Source organism: Ochotona curzoniae, unplaced genomic scaffold (genome assembly GCF_017591425.1).
Source record: "Ochotona curzoniae isolate NIBS_2020 unplaced genomic scaffold, NIBS_Ocur_1.0 contig_676, whole genome shotgun sequence".
Classification (NCBI taxonomy): Eukaryota; Metazoa; Chordata; class Mammalia; order Lagomorpha; family Ochotonidae; genus Ochotona; species Ochotona curzoniae.
The window spans coordinates 83,504-103,030 of NW_024466517.1; the positions used below are offsets into that span (position 1 = coordinate 83,504).

A 19,527-nucleotide genomic window follows, 5' to 3' on the forward strand; every position below is an offset into this window, starting at 1 on the left:
GCCACAGGACTGCATTCAGCCAGTAAAAAGAAAAAAGTACTGCTATTTGCTACAAAACAGATGGAACTGAATGTAATAAAACAAAATAAGGCAAATGAAGAAAAAATATAATATGTTATCATACATAAGTGCTAAAATATAGCTGCAAATTTAGAATTGTGATGCTATGGGTTGGTAAGTGTGAAGACCGGGGACAGGAAGGAGGTAGAAGAGGTAGCAAAGAGAGTGAGACAGAAGGAACAAGATCCAGTGCTCCATCCCAGTGTGTGGTGACTACGGTTCACTACAGGATAAGCTTATGCAGCACACTGGAATGCAGGACTGAGTGTGCTGTAAAAGCACAGATACATGGAAAGCCTGGGCACCTGTTTTACTCAGCTTATGCTGTAGTTTACTCAAACACTACACTGTACATTGTAATTGTATACAAGTACATGTTGATGAAAATTCTCTAGAATCTTAACTGTCAGAATTATTCCTTCACACTAACAATGATCCATTTAGAAGAAATTTAATAGTCCCCCATCTATACAACATAAAATATACTTTAAGGATGGAAACACCTGAAAGTAGATCACTGTCTCTACGACTTGTATAAATAAAATAAACTAATAAAAATATTTTTTAAATTAGAGAAAAAATAATTTCAAAACAAGAATTGGCATGGATGATTGGTGCAGCTTTTCACACACAATTTAGATGATTGCTTGCTTCTTCACCGTGATTCTAAAGAGAGCAGCGCATTACATGAAAGAAAATTTCACAGAACTGCAAAGGGAGGTACATATTAATTGGCCAGCTGTAATCAGGACAAGTTAATGCTGCACTATCAGTGCCCAGCCTGGGGGAACTGCTAATTAGCAAAGTGATCAGACACCTCTGTGAACACTCGAAGGAGAAAACAAAGTCAAACCAAGTCCTAGAGAATCACAAAATAAATACGTGCACATGGAGGAAATGTTAGACTGCAATTCTTCTACCCTACCAACAACTTGTACACCATCAGAATTTGTCCACAATCTGTTACCTAAGAATATTTCTCCATATGTGAACACTTGCTATGAATTACCATAAGGGAAATAAAAAGCAACAACAAGAACAACAACAACAAAAAAATACTATCGCCAGTATCAAAACTAAAGCAAAAGCTAGCATCATGGTATATAATATGTAAAGATGCCAACTGCAACACCAGCATCCCATATGGCATCAGCTATTCCACTTCCAACCCAGCTCTCTGTTAATCTCCTGGCAAAAGCAGTGGAAGATCATCCAAGTGCCTGGGCCCTGATCACTCACATGGAAAACATAGAGGAAGCTGCAGACTCCAGGACTCAGCTTGGTACAGCACTGGTCATTTTAGCCATTTGGTAGGGAGCCAAAGGGCAGAAGATCTCTGTCTCTTATTTGTAAACTCACAGATGAAAATAAACAAATAAAATAAACTACAAGTCATAATCAAAAAGAAAATAAATAGACATTATTAAGGCTTATGTATTTATTTGAAGGCAGGGAAAAAGAAATCCATCTTCTGGTTCGCTCTATATATGGCAGCACTTTCTGGGCTAAACCAAAAAAAGGCAATTAGAGCTTCTAGGTGCCCCCACAGAGGGGCAGGATCCCAAGCATTGGGGACATGTAAGGCTGCTTTCCCAGATTTCCTAGTGAGGAGCAGAACTGTGAGTGAAGCAGCTGAAGCTTGAACCCATATGCAAATAGCAGCTTGATTTACTGTGTTATCACATTACTGAAAAATAGAGATTAAGCAATCACAAACATCAATGATCAGACAGTACCACAATTTACTCACCTCTGGTGATGGAAGATCAAAGAGACCAAGACCTGAACTGAAAAAGGCTTTTTCCTCAATAGGCATGAAGTTTATATAGTTGATAGTCTTACTGAAACTTGGCAGAAAATAAAGTTGTCAAGAATTTACTTTTCCTCCTCTGAGACCACTGCATAAACTCAGGTTCCATGCAAGAGAACCAAGATATAACATCCAAATCAAGGTAGAGCTCTCTTGCCTAAGTGAGCACACTGTCCATCAAAGCACGAGGACATGACAGAGAATGAGCTCTGGGAAGCAGCCTGTTTACACTTCAGAGGGAGACCCACACTCAGCAGCTTGTGTTCCCAGGCCTTGGGGATCACTCTCATTGAGGACACAGTGCCCAGGGTGGCTCACTGCACTGATTGAGTGAATCCTAAGCAGGCAGAAATGTGACAGAGTAGACCTGGGAACTCCTCACAGCCTGCAATGTCTCCTCCAGAATCTTAGCTCTCTGCTTCAACCACACATTCAAAAGCAAGTGAAGGTTGTGCCCTCTGTGATTTTTTATTTTTGACACCAGATGTGTGATGTTTGCTTAGCATCAATTTGTTAACAACAGCTAATCACAAAGCAATTCAATTATTTCATCAACTGTTGTTAGTAGAGGCCTCGGTGTCAAGGCTCAATCTCTATACCCAGGTGCAGGTTAATGTTAGTGGATAGCAAGTGTCAGATCTTTCTGGATTTTGTCCCCTTTAAGAAATTACATGAGGGCCCTGTGCCGTATCTTAGGAGCTAAAATCCTCCCTTGCATGGGCCAGGATCTCACAAAGCTGCCAGTTCTAATCCCAATGACCCTGCTTCCCTATGGCCTGGGAAGCAGCTGAGGACACCCCAAAGTCTTGGCAGCCTGTACCTATGTGGGAGACCCAGAAATGGTTCTGGGCTCCTGGATTTGGATTGACACAGCTCAGGCCTTTGCAGGCACTTGGGGAGTGAAACAATGAACTGAAGATCTTCCTCTTTGTCTCTCCTCCCCCACTTTATATATTTGCTTTCCAATAAAAATTAAATAATTTTTATAAAAAGACTCTTGTCCCAATTATTGAGCACAAACTATACTTTTTAATTAAATCAATCACAACCATTTTTTTTTTTGCTCTTTTTAACCAGCAGAATTGGTCCAGTGCAAATATTCCCTGAAATAACTTATGAAAACAGGTATAAAGACACTCATAAATTTATAAGTGCTTGAAAACCCCAAAAGTTTACCTTTTCAATGATTCTTTGTTGGTACAAATTATCCTCTAACTAAAGCAACTTGTGTGTGCAAAATGTAAGTGCTACGTATTCCAATCACACTATCCTAGGATTTACTTAGGGCGTTCCCAAAGTTTTACTCCCTAGTAGCCTAGTCTGAGATAAACTAGAGTACATCAATGATTCTTTTTTTGTTTTTAAAATTTATTCTATTTTTATTGCAAAGTCAGATATACAGAAAGAAGAAGAGAGAGAGAGGTAGATTTTCCATCAGATATTTTACTCCCCAAGTGATCACAATGGCCAGAAGTGCTCCAATATGAAGCCAGGAGCCAGGAGTTCTTCTGGGTCTTTCATCCAGGTGCAGAGTCCCAAGGCTTCAGGTTGTCCTTGACTGCTTTCCCAGGCCAAAAGCTGGGAATTGGAAGAGAAAGGAGGCTGCCAGGACTAGAACTGGCACCCATATTGGACCCTGGTGCATTCAAGGAGATGACTTTAGCCACCAGGCCATTGTGCCAGGCTCCATCTATCATGTGTTTAGATAATATCAATATGTTACCAAGGAATGGAGCTCTGGATAAAGAAAATATTAATGCTCCAAAGAATTTAACAATATAAAAATAGATGGAACACAAGAGATGCCCTCCAGCTTTAGAGTAGCAGCTGCCCCTCAGAATGGCAACCCCAATTATACTGATATTTTCAGGGAGAACCACTGAGCCAGAAAATAAGTTAGTCATATTTGTTTGTTGCAATGTGCACTGAAACTCAGAGAAACAATAACAGTGTATTGAGGACGATTTAAATGTTTCCATGGGGGTAACATGTTGAGGACATTTGAACAAAATGCATTCACTTAAGCTAGGTAAAAGTAGTTGTACTAAAACTTTTGAAGTTTAATTTATGTATTTATTTATTTTTTATTGGGCAGACTTTTTCATCCACTCTCTCACTTTCCACATGGCTGCAACAGCCATAACACCAAAAATAAGTCAGGTTTTCACACTGGTACCCAAGCCACTATCTGCTGTCTCCCAGCCTGGGCATTAGCTGCACACTGCATTTGCACGGAACTGAAACCTAGACATTCTGATAGACACAGGAGTCCCAATCTCATCTTAACCACTGTCACATACACCACACAGGGCAGTGGCTCCTTCCTGTGCAGTGTCAGGTGGACATTTACCCCAGGCATATGCCAAGCAGAATGCCAGCACCAAATTCTGCCCCTAAACCTTGGAGCAAAACTGCGAGGAAAATAAGGCTGTGTTTTATAACTGCTGTATTCTGTGTTGCTTTGAAATCAGCAACAGGAAAACTGCCCTAGACCTTTAGGAGGAGAGTTACTGTAGATTTTGCTGGGGGCTTGAGACGCCTTGTTTCAACTCAAGAAAATCAGGCCAATTTAAAAGAAAACCTGAAGGTGGGATGGTCACCAGGCACTCTCCCCTCCTCACTGCACAATGTATTAAAGTGTGAGTCCTAGCGCTCAGGGTCAGTGTTGCAGAGTGAGGACCTCCAAGGTTCCCCTATGGTCCCCTGCTCACCCCGGTGGGGAGGAAGCTCACAAAGAAGCACCAACTCAGCCTCCTGGGCCTTCTGGGGAACATAACTAGCAATGGGGCTATGGCAGGGCCATTGAAAAACTTTCCCAGCTGCTTCACACAGGATTTCGTGGGCTTGTGTGATTGGACCACTCCCAAAGACCTGGACTACACATGACGTCAGAGGCTGCATAGTCAATCAGAAGTGTAATGGGCCTCAGGCCTACCCTAGGAATTCTGGAGGGAGGGGGAGTGAGGAGCAGGGCTTCCTTTCAGACTGGGAGTGGCATCCTCTGTTGTAGCTTGAGCCTTTCAACAGCAAGGGCCACTGTTGCCTCTCACATCAGTCCACCTCCTTCCCTCTCCTTCACTCTCTGCTTCATGTTCAAGTCTGGAAACCAAGAAAAGTATGACAACTCTGCATATACACCTCAGTGAATGTTCAATAGATCCTGGGACTTTTTTTCCATTAGTACATTTGACTTTAACATGCAGAACTGAAGAATATTTTGAATATATGCTATGAAATAATCTTTTCTTTTTTTTAACATTTTACTATTATCATTTTATGATACAGTTCCATAACTCCTGTTATTTCCCTTATCCCAGCCCCAAATCCCCACCCCCACATAGTTGCTCTATATCATTACTAATATATAGTTCTTCATACACACTCATATGTTCATCATTGCGGGCATGGACATTGGCAGAGCATCCTATTGTTAAGATATAGCACACAGTTTCATTGCAAGTCCATCTTTGTCTGGAAACAGAAATGCATACCACACTGCATCCTCACATCTGGATGTTAGTCTCCATTTCACAGCTACTGCACATCCCCTTAAAAGAAAAGTCATTCTGTTCTCAACTGCTACTGAATTGGTGTCCTTCTTAGAAAGTCGGGACCTACTCCTAGGTCTTGCAGGGTATTTCCTACATTTTCTTGCAAGAGTTTGAAGGTTTCTGGATGTAGGTTTAGGTCTTTTATCCATGTAGATTGGATCTTAGTGTATGGTGATAGATGTGGGTCTATTTTTTTGTTTCTACAGGCTATCAGCCAGTTGTCCCAACAACATTTACTAAAGAGGCCTTCCCACTTGCTTGAGCTGTCATTGGTCTTTTTGTCAAAGATTAATTGGCTGTATTTGTGTGGGTTCCCTTTTGGTGCTTCTATTCTATTCCATTGATCTTCCTTTCTGTCTTTGTGCCAGTACCAGGCTGTTTTGATAACCACTGCTCTATAGTATGTCCAGAGGTCCGGCATTGTGATTCCCCCTGCTAACTTCTTATTTTTCAGGATGGTTCTAGCTATTCATGGTTTTTTGTGTTTCCAGATGAATTTTTGAATCATTGTATCAAACTAAGAAGCTTCTGTACAGCAAGGGAAACAATCAACAAAGTAAAAAAGCAACCCACAGAGTGGGAGAAGATCTTTGCACACGATATAGGCGATAGGGGGCTAATTTCCAGGATATACAAAGAACTTCAAAACAACCAAAAAACCAAAACAAACAAGCCACTCAAGAAATGGGCACGGGAAATGGGCAAACATTTCACAAAGGAACAAGTCCAAACGGCAAACAAACATATGAAAAAATGTTCCAGCTCCCTAGCAATAAGGGAAATCCAAATTAAAACATCGATGAGGTACCACCTAACACCAGCAAGACTGGCCCACATAAACAAGAACACCAACGACGCTTGCTGGCGAGGATGCGGGGAAAAGGGAACCCTACTCCACTGCTGGTGGAGCTGCAAATTGATACAGCCTTTATGGAAATCAGTCTGGAGAACACTCAAACAACTCAAAATCTGCATACCATATGACCCAGCAATAGCACTCCTAGGAATATATCCAAAACACCTGTTTTACGACAAACCAACATGCATCCCTATGTTCATTGCAGCACAATCAGTAATTGCAAAAACATGGAAGCAACCAAAATGCCCATCAGCAGAAGATTGGATAAGAAAGCTTTGGTTCATCTACTCCATGGAATACTACTCAGCTATTAAAAAAAACAAAATGCAGTTCTTTGTGGCTAAATGGGCACAACTGGAAACTATAATGCTAAGGGAAATGAGCGAATCCCAAAAGATTAGATACCACATGTTTGCCTTCATTTAACCTGTAATTTTTTGTTTGGTTTTTTGTTAATTTTTGAACCTGTCATTGATACTGTCTCAACCCAGATGTTTCGAAGAATGGAACTTGCATTATTTTTAACATATTGTTTACCCAATACTACGTCAATTAATTCCATAATGTTGTATATTGATACTGAGGCCTTGTTGGGGCTTTTAACTGACCGGATCTTTACTCTGTTAGACCTATCTTCAGACCATAGAAGGTCTCCCCAAGAGGCCACTGAACTTATCTGGACAATAAGACGCTGAACTTTATGCTAGGCATGTGTTTGCAAGCAATGAATCTCAACTGAACTTGAACTATGGTTATGCAACAAGGTGGAGGAATCCACCATGGGGGGAGGGGTATGGGAGGGGTGGGGGGAATCCCCAGCGCCTATAAAACTATACTACATAATACAATGTAAGCAACAATAAATTAAAAAACAAACAAACAAACAAAAGAACAATAATAAAAAAACGTCATAATACAAAATAAAAAAAAAGAAAAATAGAAATTTACAATACCATGAAGTTAAATGACATGTTACTAGATATGACTGTCTCCATTACACAGTTACTATACATCCCCTTAATGAAATGAAAAGCCACAAAACAAAATCAACAGCAGGGAGAAAAAAGAAATTAACAACACCAAGAATTTTATAACATGCTACAAAATGCCTAATGTGTAGCTGAAGAAATGAAAATCAAGAACCTTCTTGAAGAAAATGATGCTGCTGTATAATCTAATAGTCATTGAATGATTTAATCAGAAGTGTTTTGAAGAGATGAAACTAACAGAAAACAACAAAATCAATGCAATATAGTTTACACTGATTTTTGTTGGTGAAGTGTGTCTCTTCTAGACAATAAATAAATGGTATTTTTAAAAATCCAGTCCATTAATCTATGCCATTTGATTGAACATAAGCCATTTACATTCAGAGTTTAACATTTATGGATGGTACTTTGGTCCTGTCATTTTAGGAATGGGTTGTTCATTGGATTAGTCTTCTGTTGTCATTTTACTGAGATGTTCTTCTCATTTGCCTTTGGCTTTGTTAGGTGCTATTCCTCTTCTCTATCGAGAGAACATCTTGAAGTATCATTTGTAGGGCAGGTTTGGAAGAGGCAAATTCTTTTAACTTTTCTTTACTCTGGAAATATTTTATCCTGGGCCAACAATTTTTTTTTTTCTTTTAGAATCTGGAATATGTCACTCCATTCTCTTCTTACCTGTATAGTTTCCTGTGGGAGCTCTCCTGTGAGATTAATTGGCATTCCTTTATATGTCAGTTGTTTTTTTTTTTTTTTTACATGCACATTTAAGAATCTTTTCCTTATGTCCAATTGAAAAGAGCTTGATTATCATATGTTGTGGTGAAGATCACTTTTGATCAAACCTGTTGGGAGTTCTGTGCCCCTCATGGGCCTTGTCTCCCAATTCTTCCTTGATTATTTTATTAAATACATTTGCAAATTCAGCTTCTCTTTCTGCACCTTCTGGGGCTCCCATACCTCTTATGTTAGGCCTCTTAATAGTGTCTTTCAATTCTTGAATACTTTTTTTGGCCTGATCCAGCTCTGCTTCCAGCTATTTGTTTGCATCCCCCTGGTGACAGGAGATACCTTCCAATTCTGCGATTCTTTCTTCTGCTTGCTTTATTCTGTTTTGGAGGCTTTCCATTGTACTTTTAATTTGCTATACTGTGTTCTTAATTCCTGATATACCTGCCTTGATTTGCTTTATTGCTTCCTTAAATTATTTGAACTCCTGCATGAGCTTTTCATTTTTGATCAGAATCTTTAAAATGAGTCTTAGGGATTCTGTGTCCCCCATTTTCTCAATGTCTTCCTCAGTTAACTCTGAGGTTGGCATAGGGTTTTGCTCCTCTGCAGGGGAGTTCTCAGTAACATTCTTTGTGAATTTTTTCTCTTATTTTGCTCTTGATCATTGCACTTCTGGTTAGCAGAGTCTTCTTCTTGGAGCAGGTTTCTAAGGTGTGTCACCCACAGGTCTACAATTCAATTTTACTTATTGCAGTTGATACACAAATTTTGCTTCTAGCCACTTGTCCCACAACCTCCAGAGAGTTCCAAGTCGGGGTTCTTATGTCAGATTTCAACCATGGTCTCCACAGCCCCAGCTCCTGGCTCACCACTCTCCACCTCCTGTGATACGGCGCTGAGGCTGCACTGTTGTCTCTGCAACATTTCTGAAACTTCCAATTGGAACAGGTCCCAGGATTAAAGAGACAGCATGTGTCCTATCTAGTTAGGTTGTTAGTGGTGCTGATCTTGCTGGAACCTGTTGGATGTTAGGTCTGGATGACACATGGACCTATTTTTACTGGTATGGTGCCACAGTTGGTATTATTTTCCTTTGGGACTAGTGCAATTCGCTGAACTCAGCCAATTCTCGTGAGATCAGCACATACGCAGTTCACTGTTACCCCCTGCAGTCCTAAAGCTATTGCTAGAGTGTACAAAATGGCACCTGATGTACCACTACTAGAATTCTTTCCCCACTTAGAATCTGAGCTGACACAACCATTTCTCCCACTTCTCCCTCTTTCTCTGCTGGAAACTGCAGTCTTCCCAAGATTTAAGCTTTTTGTTTTCTTTTGTCAACATCACCCACCCCCACCACTAATCCAGAGGGATGGGATACTGGATAAGCTAAGTAACAGCTACTTACAAACAAAACAAAACAAAATGTTACTTACCAAACGTGTTCATTCACTTGCTATAACAGAATTCTCAAAAAACAATCAGTATTCAAGTAGAGATTTCTGTACCTTACATTTTGATTTAAGTGAGATAAATATTTTCTAAATGTAAACATAAGAATACCTACCCTCTAGTGCCCTATCAAAAAATGTTTGTGCCTGATTAAATACAACTCTTAATATGATCTTTAACAATGCAACAATTTGTCAAGGATAAACTGGCATGGAATTCAAATCTAATCCAGTGTTGGCCATGGGGCTGGGGAAAGTGGAGTCTCCTGCAGTTGACTGCTACAGGGGGTGCCCCAGCCAGGCCAGACCCAATTCTGTGGATGTAGGCCTGGTCACTGCTGCAAAGTGGTGAGCAAGTCCTAAGAGAATCTAGGTAATCACCTTTGGCACAATTGTGAACTGAGGCTGGAAGCTTGAAACCAGCATCTCATGCTCTGGATATTCTGAGTAGATGTAGGATGAATAAGGCTAGGACTTTTCCTATTGAGTCATGTGTTAGCAGTGTCTGGTTATATGGACAAGCCTTAGCTGGGCTGAAACACCCAACAGTAAGAACCAGAATGGATTGAAGGGTAGCAAGGAAAGGCCACCTTTCCTGTCAGGACAGAAGGTGAACTAAGTAGTGCTGGCCCATGGACCCAAAGTATGCACAAGATCTGGCAGCGGGAGAGGATCTTATGGAGGAGCTTGGTAAATGCCTTTGTCAGGACACAGTCCCTGCAGGTGAGAGCAAGAACAAGGTTAGGGAGCAACCCAGACCAAGCAAGAAAAAGGTACCCACCAGCACACACTTGGCAAAAGTCAGGGGGAGACTGGGCTGAAGCAGCACACAAAACTGAGTGGTAAATAAGAACATAAGGACAGAGTGTGGGTCAGGCCCTGTTTGGTCATAACACATACCAGTGCATGTTACAGAATGCCAAGGTGAGGTGAGCCATACCGGATGTGGCCACAGCACATAACCAGTACATATGAGAACCAGAGAGGGACAGAGCAAAGTCATTAGGGGAAACTTGGGCTCCATTGCTAGATAGCAACTTTGACTGTAGAGCATGAGTTGGGATGGGGGCAGGCCAGACCAGGCAGGGCTGTAATGCCTGTGGGTCTCATGTGAGCTAGATGGTGGAAAACCACAGCTGGGTTGATCACTCCAATTGCTGCAAGCATAAATTAGAGTGAGTGATGGTTGGTTGGGCTTTGCCACAGCATCAACTTGCACAGGGTAGCACTCGTGGCTAAATATGTCAAGTTAAACTCCTTAAACTCCTGGAAAGTGTGTAATCCAAGAATTGGAATGGCCTAGCAGGGAAATAGTGTGCACCTTCCTCTTGGGTTACCACTTTCACTGGAGAGCATGAAAACCAGGACTGGGACAGGCATGGCTACACAGAAAGGCACTGTCAGTATATGTGTGGACTGGATAGTGGGGATGAATGGGTTGAACTAGGCTTCAATGCCCATTGACATGTATGAGAATTGATCAGATTGTGGGACAGACTGAACAAATCTGGTACATACTGGCAAGCATGGGAACCAGGATGGGTGGCAGGTCTGCTGGGGGTTATGGGGAGTCAGCCCAATCCAGGATGCAGCTGCCACTAATTTGTGGGAGTGTCTAGAATGAAATGGGCAGGATCAGGCTGGACCACAACATATAGTTTTTCATGTGGAAGACAGGGTTGGAAACAGAACTGATCCAGCAATTGTAATCACAAGTATGTGCAAAAACTACTAGGACAATGGACTGTGCTGGACTATGTACAGGCAAGCACATACAAGAATCAGGTCTGGGAGCATCTCAGGTGAAGTTTCTTTGGAGATTCCTACAATTGAACTGCTGATCTCAGAACCTCAAATATGAAGAGACTATGTCACCCAAATGGATTTGGAATAGATTTCATCGTGCATGGAGCCGCAAGTTTGGCAGCATTTCCGACCTGTTGAACTATCAAAACTGCTTGAGTAAGACCTTCAGAGCATGCCCCACATTGGGGACCAGGGATTGTTGGGAGGCTGCATATGGCTTCTCCCTTTGTTTCTCACCTGAGTCCAGATCAGGGAGAAAAACGATAATTATGCAGAAAACAGTGGTCCTATGCACTTTTGTGTAACCCTTGACCTTTGTGCCTAATCAAATATGTAAGATTATCAAAATAAAAATATATTTAAAAAGTCTATTCCACTATTACATTGTTCCTAGGTAAGAGAGGAACCCATGCACTCTATCTTCTAGATTTTATATTAGCATGTAAAATGGTTAGTTAAAATCATGTAAATGTGTTGTGCTGAGTAAGATTGTGAAACAAAAATCTATGCATGATATAGTTGATCATAGACATTAATGTATAATTTGCAATGTTTTAAAAATATTTATCTTGGATACATGGGATTAAAATCTGATCCTCTGATAAATAAACTAAGTTTTACAATACACATGCAATTGTTTTTTTAATTTTGTTTTGTATTACCAAATCAATTATATAGACAGGAGGAGATACAAACAGGAAGACCTTCCCTCCGATGATTCACTCCACAAGTGACTACAACAACCTAAGGTGAGCTGACCTGAAGCCAGGACCTTCATCCTGGTCACCTGTGTGGGAGCAGCGATCCGAGGCTTTGGGCCATCTTCAATTGCTTTCCCAGGCCACAAGCAGGGAGCTGGATAGGAAGCGGGACTGCAAGAACTAGAACAGGCCTCCATATGGGATCCTGGTGCATTCAATGCAAGGGTTTTAGCCACTACATTACAGTGCCAGGCCTGTACAATGCACATTTTATTGTAACATTTCATTTTAAATGCTCTTCATCTAATTAATAACTAACCATTCCAGCCAGCTCCAGTAAACTCAGCTCCGACTGTTGAAATGTCTAAAAATAAGAGATAAAGTACTACCTCCTATCAGAAGTGTTATTTTTTTGTATGTATTTAGGTAATCTTTGTGTTTTCTACCCTTTATTAAGTTCTCATTGCTTATGCTCAGCAAGGGTTAAATATTTCTGTTAAAAGTATTTGAGTGATCAGTTTATGTCAATAATTAAATGTGATCCATATTGTAATATGTAAACAGATTCTATTTCAAGGAGAAAATTTGGGACTTCATGTAATCCTTGACAGGCAATTAAACTCAAGAGTTTTTAATTTTGGTATTTTAAGTTTTGTTATGAGATCAATTGTGGAGTTAGGACTTATAAGAATTATTTTTGAACAAGGTGTGTTGCCTAGTGGCAAAAGTCCTTTCCTTGAACGTGCTGCAAGCCTATATGTGTACCAGTCCATGTACCATATTTTCTACTTCACTTTCAGCTTCCTGCTTGTGGCCTGGGAAAGGAATTGAGGATGGCCCAAAGCCTTGGGACCTTGTACATATGCGGGAGACCTGCAGGAATTTCCTGGCTCCTGGCTTTGGATCGGCTCAGCTCTGGCTGATGTTGCTACACGGGGAATGAATCAGCAAATGGAAGAGCTTCCCTTCTATCTCTCCTTTTATCTGCAATCTGACTTTAAACTAGTAAGTAAATAAAGCTTTTTAAGAAATATACTTTTTATGATGTACCTTAAAAGGACTTTGAAATGTCTACAAATCTCTGTGACAGTGGAAGCATGTGAAACAAAAAGATGTACATGCTTAAAATATATATTTAAATAAATTTAATAAGCCAAAACAGTATATACATGTATCCAGTTTAAATATTAAAAGATTTATTGACAAATACGCTGGGCTAATTCTCAACTCCAACTCATAAGTATGACTGTGGCTCTGACAGAACCCAGTCATTCCCAGTGGCTATGGAATTAGCACCCAGCTGGGTCAAGGGACAAGATGCTGCCCTGGCCACGTCCCACCATTGATACTGAATAAGCAAAGCTGTGGCCCAATGATGGCCTGTCAAGTGAAACACCAGGGGCAGGGAGGAATGGAATCCAGGAGATCCCCAACACTGATTGAATTAGAAGCTCAGACATCCTTTTCTGGATGTGAACTTCATGACAAATGATATAAAATGGGCACAGGGATCATTTGATGAAAAGGTTTATTTTGCTACCAAGTAGGAACCCTGAGAGAACACACTGTGATTCTACCTGGGCCTGGTGCTGTAGTTGGGCACGAGCCTATCTGAGTGAAGAAGTTGGTGGTCAAATCTGCCTGGCCATGGAGCTGCAGACCAGGGCGTGCATGTTGCAGGCTTACTGGGGCTGGGACAGGTGTTGGGCACGGCCTAAAAGGCCCTGCCCTGGAGCACCAGGCAGGAGAGTGGGATGTACCTTCACTGAAGTGGGTTGCTTTGGCCAAGCAAATCTCACCCTAGAGCACCCTTCATGCCGACAGGTGGGCTGATAATTGGCGCAAGGAATGCTAGTAAAGCTGTCTTGTCCCTGGAGCAGGCGATGGCAGCTGTGAGAACATGGCATTTCCAAAACAATGCCCTCTGTTTCCCCAATTGCCAATCAAGGACCAGGCTCAGTGAGCAAGCACCAACACATCCAGCCCAGGAGCATGGCTACTCCATTCACTGTCTGCTGCTTGAGAACCAGTCGGGCTCATCCAGTGTTCCTGATTGCTCAGCAGGCCTTGTGCTTATCAGCTGCTCCAGGGCTAGGCTCCTTCTAACAGTGAGCCTAGCCCCTTCCTGTATGCCTTGAGTCCTGGACTCCACACACGCCCACTCCACCACCTCATCTAACACTGCAGTGTCATCTCCCATACCCATGGCCTGCCTCGAAGCTCCTCCAGGGACAGATGGGCTCAGTCTCACAACATTCATATCTAACCTGCCTGCCTCCATAGCCTTCCCATTGCTCCAGGGCAAAGTGGGCTAGCGTGGTAGGAAATTCAATGTGAAACACCGCAACAATCTATTTTTTTTTTCTTTCTGACAAAAAGATGTTCATGCAGACAACTCTAGTTTGCAAAGCAGGATTTACTTAAGAAGCACAAGAAAGGTGATCTGTCCTAGCAGCAGCAAGGGGTTCCAAGGGAGAAAGACCCAAGGAAATGATGGAAATTGTGCCCATTATGCAGCATCTAAGGGAGGGGTTCACATGACTCACCCCAAGGACAGAGGGAAAGAAATGTATCCTCAATGGGCACTAATGTGTACCACCTTGTTTAGAAATAAAAAAGGACTTCTTTCTCCCAATGTTGTGGGTTAGGCAGATAATTGAGGGTCACAAGCTTGGAAGCCACACCCCACCCCACCACCTAGGTGTTCATTCCTGCCCACCTATCATCACCTGGAATGTGAGATGGGGCAATATTGCATTGTTGTATAACCACTACCCTAGCAAGCCCCATAATGGTCCCTGATAGTGAGGGCCTGGCTCTTTTGGTCACATGCTTCCATCACTCTGGTACTCCAACTCTTGGTCTCCCCAGTAGCTGTGATCACTCTGGCTTTCTGCAGACAGAATCTGAGGCCAGGTAGCCCCTGAGCATGGTCCCTGTGTGCTCTTATTCCGCACCATCTGTTTGCTGTTTGAGTGGGACAGTAAAGCTGTTAATTCTAGAATGCCTTTTGATTCTAATTTGTGTACTTTCAAAAGTTCCAGGAAAGATATGGCCTAGCAGGAATGGAATGGTGGCAGAGGAACCAGGGAAAGGTGGATGTCTGCAATGTGAGCCTGTCTTCAAGAAGTGCAGCACAAGGCTGGGCCCCTTCTGGCAGTGTGGTCCCAGCCTGTTTGCTAAACAGCAAAGTTTACAGAGGAGACAGGTAAACAGGAGGCAGGTAAGCAGACCAACGAGCCTGGGTGACCTCTCCCTTCCTTCAGAGAGTGACCCCAACATGGGAATTAATGGGCTTTTATGGAAAGAGTGAGTTTTATCATCATAGGGACCAGGTGAGTTGGACAGCCACAGAAGGCTGCCAAGTTTACAAAGAGTGGACCATGGGTGGGCTATAGCACTGCAGGAGGCAGTCATGTCCAGGATGGTTCTGCCAGGGACCCTGCCTCCCACACCTTCCATCTAGCCTGCTGCCCTTCCCCTTGCTCCAAGGACAGGCCGAATCCTGCTTCTAGTGACCCTCACCCCTGGGTGAGGGATTCCTCTTCAAGGGTTCCTGCTGTTTCCCTCCCTCCCTTCCCCTAACCCTCTCTCCTAGCCCTTGCATGTCAGTGCTATGATCTTAAAAATGGGTCCAGCTTCCCTGTGGGTAGTTTCCTCTGTTTTTCCTCCATGCCCTCCCTCACCGACTTTGTTACCACTGACTTTGCTGCCTGTGTGCATGGCTGAATGTGAAGACTTGATATCTCTACTGTGCTTGCAAGAGGGACTTCTGGTGCCATTCCTGTGACTTCATCATACAATCTGCTGTGATCCAGCACAGAGTTTGAGCCAGGGACACCTGCATGTCCCTCTCTTCCTGTCTCAGGCCATGCAGCTGGGCATGTGCACCTTCCGGGAGGCCACAGTACAGGGAACAAGGGATCCTCCAATGAAGGCATGGCAGATTTATTGATTTGAAAGCCATGGTAACAGAGGGAAAGAGATCTTTCGTCAGCTGGTTTTACTCCAGTTGCTTCAACATGGTGTCCTATATGGGAGCAGGGACATTTCCCACATGCATTATTAGAGAGTTGGACCAGAAGTGGAGCACCATGAACTCAAACTGCTGCTCTGACGTGGGATGGCAGTGTTGTAGGAATCAGCTTGATCCAGGACACCAGAATTCCAGCACAATTTCTGAGTGGAGGAAAAATGAGAAATATTTTCTTTATCATTTGCTTTTATGTTTTTCAAAATTTTTAGAATCACATGTCAGATCTTGATAATCTGAAAAAAATAGAGATTTTTTTTTTTACACTTTTTACACTGTAAGGGAGATTTTGAGAACTGCTGATGTAAAAGTTCCTTGTCTCTATCTACGCTGGTCAGATCGCACTGAACACTTCCACAAAGCATCCATGGCACTCTCTGACTCTAACTCATAGTGGACCATTTCTTTGTGCGCTTGCTCAAATCATTTTCATTTTTCCTCAAAATATACTGTTTAGGCCCAAACATAGTAGCCTGGTGGCCAAAGTACCTGACTGGCATGTGCTGGTCTGTGTTTCAGCTGCTGGATTTCACATCCAGTTCTCTGCTTGTGGTTTTGGAAAGCAGTCAAGGATGGCACAAGGCCTTGCAATCCTGAACCTACATGGAGACCCAGAAATTATTCCTGGCTCCTGGCTTTGGATAGCCTCAGTTTTGGCCATTGCAGCTGCTTGAGGCTTGAGGGGGGAAAATAAACTTATGAAAAGTTAAGATTTTGGGATATCTTCATAGTGGAGCAAATATCATTAAATTGATTGACACAGTGAAGGATCCTGAGTGAAAGACACCAGCTTGTGCCCAGCACAATAGCCACGGAGCTTAATCCTTACCTGGCAAGGCTGGGACCAATATTGATGCCAGTTCATATCCCTACTACTTGATTCCCTTCCAGCTCCTTGCTTACGGTCTGGAAAACCAGCAAAGGATGGCCAAAGCCTAGAAACTCTGCACCCATTTGAGAGGCCTTGAGGTAGCTCCTGGCTTCTGGCCCCAGATCAGCTCAGCTTTGGCTGTTGCAGCCATTTGAGGAGTGAACCAGAAGATAGAACTTTGTCTCTGCTAAATCTGCCTTTCCAACAACAACAACAAAATGAATCATTCTTTTATTAAGGTATCAATTTTGGTGTTTGAATATATTCATAATACTGATTATAAGCAATTCTACCATCTCCTCACAGACTTTGATGTCCAGTTTCCTGTGTATGAGCTACTTGCAGCTCTGGATTACAGCCACAGCAGAGGAATCATGTACAGGGATGTGAAACCTCACCATGTCATGATACAGCCCCAATAAAAAAGCCATGGCTGATAAACTGGCACCTGGCTGAGTTTTATCATCCTCCTCAAGAATGTGCTGTCTGCAGTTCCTTGTACACTGTCAGAGAGACAACAGACTGCATGATGGCAAGCATGGTCTTCTGAAAGGAGACTTTCTTTCAGGAGCAAAACATCTGTTGCTACCTTGTTCACGTTGCCAAGGAGCTGAGCATGAATGAGCTGTATGGGTATCTGAAGCACCATGTAGACCTAGGTTCACATTTCAATGATAACCTTGGATGACATTCATGGAAATTCTGGGAAAACTTGATCCGTAGTGAAAATAGACACCTGGCCAGCCCAGTCTCAGTTGACTCAGTGACTTCCCACAATTCCTTTCTGTGGGGTTGTCAAGCAGGTTAACAATAATCGTCATTCCCGCTTTCAGTGAATCTCAGACCTTCTCAGCAACAGATGACTCATTTTCTAACAAAAGTGAACAGTCTGGACCTCCTACTGTGTTCTGTCCTTCACCTGCACCTTCTGCCATACCATCCCTCATCTGTGAGTTAGGGGCTGAGTCTCCAGGCAGCTGAATGTCCAATGGTGGAGGATGCTCAATCCTTCTCACTCCATTCTTCTTTTCGAGACCCTGTTAGCTTCCATGAGGTTTCAGTCTCATTAATGACTCCAGGTCATTCCAAAGGTTCTGGATGAGATGCCTTGGGAGCAGAGATGTTTATTCCTCTACTTAGTTTGAAAGTGAACCATTTTCTTTGGAGATACAGGAGCCTTTGTTAGAGCAGCTAATAATTCTTTGGCTCCTTAATAGAGCTCAGTGAATTTCCCATTTCTTTCACCTCCTACTCTCAGCAAAAATGTGATTAAGGCAGTCCTGGAATTCTATAGAAATTCCAACCTTGGCCTCATTGGATTTGATGCACATTTAAAAACATTAGTTGTGTAAACCCTCCAGTTTTCCCCAGATTCCCTGCTCTGTCTCTTCCAGGCACTGCCATCCAGTCAGGCATGTTACAGACTCAGAGCTGCAGCAAGACAGATTAAAAGCATGTCACTGCAGCTCATAAATCACATGATTTAAAACCAGACAGTAAGCAGATTGGCTGCAGCAGCTCTCTGTTTCCGAATATTGGTAGGTGGAGAACTGCCCTGAGTAACATAAACAGAAAACCACAGGGAGCTGAGAAACAAGGGGAGGGAATAAACTTAGAGAGGACAATAGAAAAGGCTAAGTGAGAAGGCAACATGGAGGAAGGACAAGAGCAATATCAGATGGACAAAATAACCAGCTCAGGTGCCAGTGACCAGCAGAGGAAGGGAAAAGCCAAGAAGAACCAGGGTTAGGCAAGGCAATTATGGCTCCAAAGATGCAAAATTATTGTTGCACTAAGATGTTCAAAAGAAAATATCAAACATGATAAATATTTCTCAATTTTTTAGGTTGGATTATGCTTCATTTATTAAAATTAAATAGTAACCAGAGATGAGATAAGAACTTGATCCTAATGCTTAAAGAAAGTAATACAGACTTTGCTAGTCTCCTGTATTATTTATTCCACTTCTTTTAAACAAATTAATAAGTAAATAAAAAATGATGCTCACTCTGCTGGCAATAAGACATTGGAAAACCTGGAGGTCAGTTTTGAGTGTAGCATGTGAGAAATCAATATAAAGGATAGCACTTGCAAATACAACAAAGAAGCACGCAACGCAATGAATCATAGTGGACAGAAGTGGCCATCACTGATTCCTGCACCTGCTGTGGACATCTAACGTTTTCCACACATATATGAGCCAAGGTCTATGTGGTGTTATGTGACTTAACTCATTTAATACAATGACTACATGAGTTTGAAGCTATAACTTACATTAAACAACAACAACAACAACAACAACAAAACAGAAGTTTGGGCATCTTACACCCAAAAAATATGACCACATCCCATATTGGAGTGCTTAGTTTGATTGCATGTCCTGATTCTAAGTTCTTGCTATTACATCTCCTGTGGAGGCAGAGCCAGTGTTCAAAATGTTAGCTGCTGGGCCACCCACTGAGATTGAGTTTCCAGTTTTAGCTCTGGCCAGCACTGTCATGTCGGTCACTTGAATAGTGAGCAAGCAGGTGGGGAAAGTCTGTTGTATTATCTTTGTCCTCCTATCATACAAATATATAACAAACTGAGGTTTAAGAAAGATGAGTAATTTGTCCAAGGTTATATAATCGGTAAATGGCAATGTGAGATGATTTACACTATTAATAT

General features: G+C 42.3%; 1 pseudogene; it reads left to right on the plus strand.

The window, feature by feature from the left end:
* The first annotated feature begins 16,695 nt into the window (after positions 1-16,695).
* LOC121164426 lies at positions 16,696-17,623 on the plus strand (annotated as a pseudogene).
* The last annotated feature ends 1,904 nt before the right edge of the window (positions 17,624-19,527 follow it).